Source organism: Lynx rufus, unplaced genomic scaffold (assembly GCF_022079265.1).
Source record: "Lynx rufus isolate CCGP_SWC_20201006 ecotype Redwood Valley unplaced genomic scaffold, mLynRuf1.p SCAF_9, whole genome shotgun sequence".
In the NCBI taxonomy this organism is placed as follows: domain Eukaryota; kingdom Metazoa; phylum Chordata; class Mammalia; order Carnivora; family Felidae; genus Lynx; species Lynx rufus.
Window position 1 is genome coordinate 65,464,328 of NW_025814897.1, and position 7,016 is coordinate 65,471,343.

At 37.3% G+C, this 7,016-nt stretch overlaps 1 pseudogene; it reads left to right on the forward strand.

Annotated features, from left to right (window-relative positions):
* Positions 1-4,063: 4,063 nt before the first annotated feature.
* On the forward strand, positions 4,064-4,470 carry LOC124504619 (60S ribosomal protein L32-like; annotated as a pseudogene).
* Positions 4,471-7,016: the final 2,546 nt, after the last annotated feature.

A 7,016-nucleotide genomic window follows, 5' to 3' on the forward strand; every position in this document is an offset into this window, starting at 1 on the left:
TTCGAGCCCCACATCGGGCTCTGTGCTGACAGCTTGGAGCCTGGAGCCTGCTTCAGACTCTGTATTTCCTCTCTCTTCCCTCCCCCACTAGCACCCTCTCTCTCTCTCTTTCTCTCAAAAATAAAATAAACATTAAAAAATTTTTAACTTAAAAAGGCTTATAGAAACTGGACAAAAGTTTAAAAAGCTTATATATTCAAATATATATGAATATAACTCAGTGACAAAAAAGAATAAAATCTTCCCATTTGCAACAACATGGAAGGAGCTAGAAAGCATTATGCTATGCAAAATAAATCAGAGAAAGACAAATATCATATGATTTCACTCATATGCGGCTTAAGAAACAAAACAAGGGTGGTTGGCTGGCTCAGTCAGTAGAGCACGCAACTGTTGATCTTGGGGTTGTGAATTCCAGCCCCATGTTGGGTGCAGAGATTACTTACAAAATAAATAAATAAATAAATAAATAAATAAATAAATAAATAAAATCTCAGAAACAAAATAAATGAGCAAAGGGGGAAAAAAGAGACAGAGGCAAACCGAGAAACAGACTCTTAACTATGGAGAACAAACTGATGGGTTACCAGAAGGGATGTGGGTGTGGGATGGGTTAAATAGGTGATGTGAATTAAGCAGTGCACTTGTGCTGAGCATCAAGGGATGTGTGGAAGTGTTGAATCACTATGCTGTATACCCAAAATGAGTATTACACTATGTTAACTAACTAAAATTTAAATAAAAACTTAAAAGAAAAGATATGGTATACATATGTGTGTATATATATATATATGATGTAATGTTACTTAGCCATTAAAAAGTATGAAATCTTACCATCTGCAACAACATAGACAGATCTGAAGAGTATGATGCTAAGCAAAATAAGCCAGTCAGAGAAAGACAAATACCATATGATTTCACTCATATGTGGAATTTAAGAAACAAAACATACAAATAGAGGGGAAAGAAGACAGACTCCTAACTAAAGAGAACAAACAGAGGGGATGTAGGTGGGAGGTGAAATAAGTGAAGAGGATTAAGAGTACGCTTATCTTGATGAGCACTGAGTAATACGGAGCTGCTGAATCACTATGTTGTACACCTGAAGCTAATATAACACCGTATGTTAATTATGCTGGAATTAAAATTTTTAAAAGAGAGAGCCAATGACAGGACTTTCAGGAATATCAACTCCTAAAGGATAATCTGAGGAAGAGAGTCCACTGATCAATGGAAAGGATTGTCCATAGAGGCAGGAAGGAGGATATTTAATGATGGAAAGGTTTGTCAAAAGCCAAATGGCTCAAAATTTCAAGAGAGATGAGGACTGAAAAATTATATTTAAAAAGTAAGCTATGGGGTATTGTTGGCACAAATGACAGATTAGGGACTTCCAAAATTGTTCTTGCATAAAGGCAATGAAAAAGCTGACAAAAATTATTAGAATAAACCTTTTCAGAGAGATGGAAATTAACCAAAGGCTTGCAGTGACACAGGAAGGATTTTTTTTGAGAGACAGAGAGAGCAAGCATGAGCAGGGGAGGTATAGAAGAAGGAGACACAGAATCTGAAGCAGGCTCCATACCCAGTGTGAGCCTGACATAGGGCTTGATTTAATTAACTGTGAGAGCATGACCTGAGCCAGAATCAAGAATCAGATGCTTAACTGACTGAGCCACCCAGGTGCCCAGGAAGCACTTTTTTTTTTAAATAAATAGTTGTCTATCAGGAAGAACAGGAAGCTTTGTCACATTTTCACTTCCCTTAGTCCCATCTCCCACACTATTTTTGCAATAGCCATCAAAAAAAAAAATAGCCTAGTAGTTGCTGGGGAGAGCAGTGGAAGTGATGTGGGGAGAGCAGTGGAAGGGATGTGGCTAGAGTTCTTTTCAATTCTCATCCCCTAAGAATACTCATTTCTTGACCTTTGTGATAGTTCTGGGAGACCCACTTAGAAGTTAGTCTGTACTTGACCTGAATCAGGGCTCAACTTGTACAGCATCTTCTTCCAGGGGGCATTTTCTGAAAACAATTACAATCAAGTTTATAACTTCATAGCTGCCTGAAGTAGTGGTTAATACTTAGCGCAATAGTAGCCAAAAATCTAACCAAAAAGCTTAAGAGACAAAGCTGAAAATTACGATGTCCATAGGTGCCTTGAAAAGCTCCAACATATTCTTGGGCACCTAGGAGGCCACACATACACATAGGGCTGCACCATCCATCCACAGGAAAGATTTGAGAAGCTCCTAAGCATTCATCTCTGGCTGACCTTGGGGTCAGAATGTTGGACAAAGACTTTATATAAGCAATTTTAAATATGTTCTAAGAAATGAAGGAAACCATGCCTAAGGAACTAAAGTTTGAGGATATCACACCAAACAGAAATTATCTATAAATATGCATAAACTATTTGTTTAAATACAATTCTGAAGTTGAAAAGTATAATAATTAAAATGAATATTTCATTATAGATGCTCAATAGCAGATATGAGCAGACAGAAGAAAGAAACAGTGAAATGAAGATAAATTAACAGAGATTATCTAGTTTGAGGAACAAAATAAACAAAAAAAATGAAGAAAAATTAACATAGCCTTTATATCTGTGAAGACACCATCAAAAGTACCAATATATGAATAATGGGAGTCTCAGAAAAAGAGGAGAAATAAAAAGGGGCAAAAAGAATATTTGAAGAAATAATGGCCCAGAACTTCCAAATTTGATAATTTGATTCAAATTTAATAAAAAACATTAATCACCATATCCAACAAGCTCAAAAATTTCTAAGTAGGATAACTTCAAAAAGATCCACACCTGAACACATATTAATCAAACTATCAAAAGAAAAAGACAAGGAGAATCTAAAAGCAGTAACAGAGGAGTGATTTATTACATTCAAGGAATGTTCAGTACAATTAACAGCTGAATTCTCATCAGAAATCATGAAATCAGAAGGAAGAGAGATGACACATTCAAAGTTCTAAAAGAAAAAAAAAACCTGTCAACCAATGTTTCTAAATCCAGTAAAAACTATCTTTCAAAAATGAAGTGACTAGCCTGAGGCCAGTATTAGTAATAAACTGTAAGCACTCAGTATGTGTTGTGGGATAATGGAAGGGGAAATGAATCTAAATCATGACCACACTCCTCCCATTATGCCCCAGCAAAGATTCTTTGATGAAACTTGTGGTAAAGGTAAAGGTAAAGGAGGAAAGATAGTGTATACCCTTGTCAAATCCATCTAACTAAAGAAGACTAAATAATGGGTGGTAGATAGACTTAAAGGCACCGCTGATAAAAAATCTCTACATCCACATAAGCCAAATCAGAAACTGATTGGGTAAACAAGTCTTTTTTTGTTAACACAGTGACTACTGAGACAAATACCATAATCATTCCAGGAGCATTTAGAGAGTACTTATAATATAAAATTAACTGAAGAATGCAAAGATCAATCACACTCTTTTTATAAGAATTTTTCAGTGCAGTCAAGTATTTCTCAAATGGGCTTTACCTTATCCACAATTACAAATACATTTATACATTTATTATATATATTTATTTATATTTACTATATATAAATGTATTTGTACATATATATGGGCATATATATAAATTTTTGTGTATATATGTATATATACTGAAATATGTATTTCACAAAAATATTCTTAGTATTTCTAATATACTGTATTTGCTATTCTTATCTATTCTATTCCCATTTAAAAAATATTCTTGTCACAACACCCTACCACCACTCCACTAAATTGATTTCACTACCCAGTAATGGTCATGTTCCCAAATTTGACCAAATTGGTACTGAAAAATGCCAATCTAGATATGTGATCAAGTAACTTTAACACAAGGAAGAACAATTAAGTGCTCAATAGAGGTTGATACCATGGGAACACAGGAAAAAGTTAATAATTTTGACTAGGTATCCAGGTACCACTACATACAACTATAGACATAAATGAAAATTCAAACTATAGGAACTAAGAACTGGTCATAGTTCTTTTCCTTAGAACTTCCTGCAGAGGTGATAGCCATCTCCTATTCAGCATCATGACTGCCCTCAGACCTCTGTGAAGCCCAAAATTGTTAAAAGAGGACCAAGAAGTTCATCCAAAACCAATCAGAATGATATGTCAAAATTAAGTGCAACTGGTAGAAACCCAGAGGTATAGACAATAGGGTGTACCGAAGATTCAAGGGCCAGATTTTGATGCCCAACATTGGTTATGGGAGCAATAAGAAAACAAAGCACATGCTTCCCAGTGGCTTCCAGAAGTTCCTAGTCCACAACATCAAGGAGCCTGAAGTGCTGCTGATGTGCAACTAATCTTACTGTACAGAGGTTACTCACAATGTCTCCTCCAAGAATTGCAAAGCTGTTGTGGGAAAGAGCAACCCAGTTGGCCACCAGAGTCACCAATCCTAATGCCAGGCTTCACAATGAAGGAAATGAATAGACGGCTTATGTGCACATGGTATTTGTATTAATAAAACCATAAAACTACACACAAAAAAAGAAAAGAATTGGTCATAGTTGGTTTCCTTCTTACTCCTACTTACCCAGTCTGAGTGGAAGACAAACTACTAAAATATTTGATACACCAACTAACAGCAACACTTAGACATAAACTTGAAAGTTATCTGGTTTGTTGCTTAGATACTATTGTTTCTCTTGCCCTTGTTGGCTCTCCTCCTCTGGAATGAGCAACCAACCCCATGGAATCTTCCAGTGTCCCGTCACTAAATCTGCTTATTGTCCAACGTGCCTGCCTCTGCCTCTGCTCAGATTTCCAACGTGCCCAAGTGCTCCCCAGTCCCCAATTTTGCCTTATGTATGTCTTATAATTTCCCCAATACTGTATGGCATTGGTAACCATCATCAAAACATGGACAAAATCTGCTCTAAATGCTTTGGAGAGGTAAAGGAAAAAGGAGTATTATATCACATATACATGTTTCATCTGCACTGAATAGCTAAATTACTGCTTAACTCATTGGTCTTGCCATATCCAGATAGTGAAAGAACTATCAAGTATCTAAAGACTTTGATTAAAGTTTCAGAGCTCAGTGCCTGGCAGTGCTCCAGTAAGGAAAAAGGGTGAATCCTTAGGAGCAGGCAGTGTGGTCTGAGAGGTCCATGTGCCACACAGGGAGAAGTGGTTCCCCTGCTTGGAGTGCATTTGGTAGATGACAAACAGCCTCCCCACAGGCAAAGATCCCAGCAGACCCCAGAAAAAAGCTTTGTTTGCTGTTGGTACAAACCAGAACACCACAAAACCTGGTGCCACCTGTGTTGTGATTTGCCATAATGTCTAAACCTCTGACACTCCATGATTGCACGAACATTTCCTGGGGCCAGTTGGCACCTGGCCAATGCTCAGCAAGACCCTCCCCCAGATAGTCAGTGGGGGCCCAAGCCACAGGGGTCTCTGAAGTGTGGGATTTTGAAACACAGCCCCATCTGAGATAAAACTCTGGAGGGAGGTGCTGCCTGGAAGGTGAACAGCTTGGAAGTAGGCAGGGAGTGGACAGAGGCCTGAGACAAAGGAGGGGTGGTGATCGCAGGTTGGTGAGAGCATGAAGTTCCTTCACCAGAGACTAGGGGACTGGCTAAAGTCATTTTCACCTCTCCTGTGCACACACAGGTATGCATGCACACGCATGCACATCACACTGATCCACCCCAGTAAGCTACACAGTGCCACCTAGTGGAGAATGGAGCTATTACACCAAGTTCTGCCCAACTGCACCCTCCAAGCACGTCTCCCAGAAGACCAGCATAAGTCCCTCCACCTGCTTAGTGTACAGACTATAGAGTGCTTCATAGTTTCAGTTCTAGGGGAAACTGGATGTAACTTCATTTGGGTTTCATTCTATTGGCTGGTTCATTTATTAGTTCCTTTTCTTTGCTGCTGTTTTTACTTAAGTTGGTTTTTCCCCCCATTCTTTTCTTTCTCTTTCTTGGATACAGAAAAGGAAAATTTTATTTTTATTTTTTTTACTTTATTTTCTTAAATTTTTTATTCTATTTCATTTTATTTTATTCTACTTTGTTACATATTTTTTTAATTTTTAAATTTTTTTCTTACCTTTTTCCTTTTTTTCCCTTTCCTTTCCCTTTTTTCTCATTTTATCAAGCTTCTTTCAACAAGAGGGCCAAACCACACCTGGGGTATAGTTTCCTTTATTTGATTTTTTGTTTTGTTTTTAATTTTTAAAATTATTTTTCATTTTATTAATTTTTTTCTTCCTCCAAAATGACAAGATGAAGGAATTCACCCAAAAGAAAGAACAGGAAGAAATGACAGCCAGGGACTTAACACAGATAGAAGCAAGATGTCTGAACTAGAATTTAGAACCATGATAATAGGAATACTAGCTGGGGTTGAAAAAAGCATAGAAGGCACAAGAGAATCCCTAGAATCCCCTTCTGTGGAGATAAATAAAATCTAGTCAGGCTGAAATTAAAAATGCTATAACTGAGATGCAATCTCAAATGGTTGCCATGACAGCAAGGGTGGATGAAGCACAGCAGTGAATCAGTGATATAGAAGATAAAATTATGGAGAATAATGAGACAGAAAAAAAGAGGAAACAAAGGCAAAAGATAGGGATATAGGACTTAGAGAATGTAATGACTTATTAAAAGGGAGTAACATCTGAATAGGAGTACCAGAATATGAAGAGAGAAAAAGAGGCAAAAAGTTTATGTGAGCAAATTACAACAGAAAACTTTCCTAATCTGGGGAAGGACACAGACATCAAAATCCAAGAAGCACAGAGAACTCCTATTAGATTTAACAAAAACCGACACCATCAACAAGGCAGATCATAGTCAAATTCACAACATACACAGACAAGGAAAGAATTATGAAAGCAGCAAGGGAAAAAAAGTTCTCACCCTAATAGAGAAGACAGATCAGATTCATAGGAGACCTATCCACTGAACCTTTGCAGGCCAGAAAGGAGTGGTAGGAAATATTCAATGCGCTGAATCAAAAGA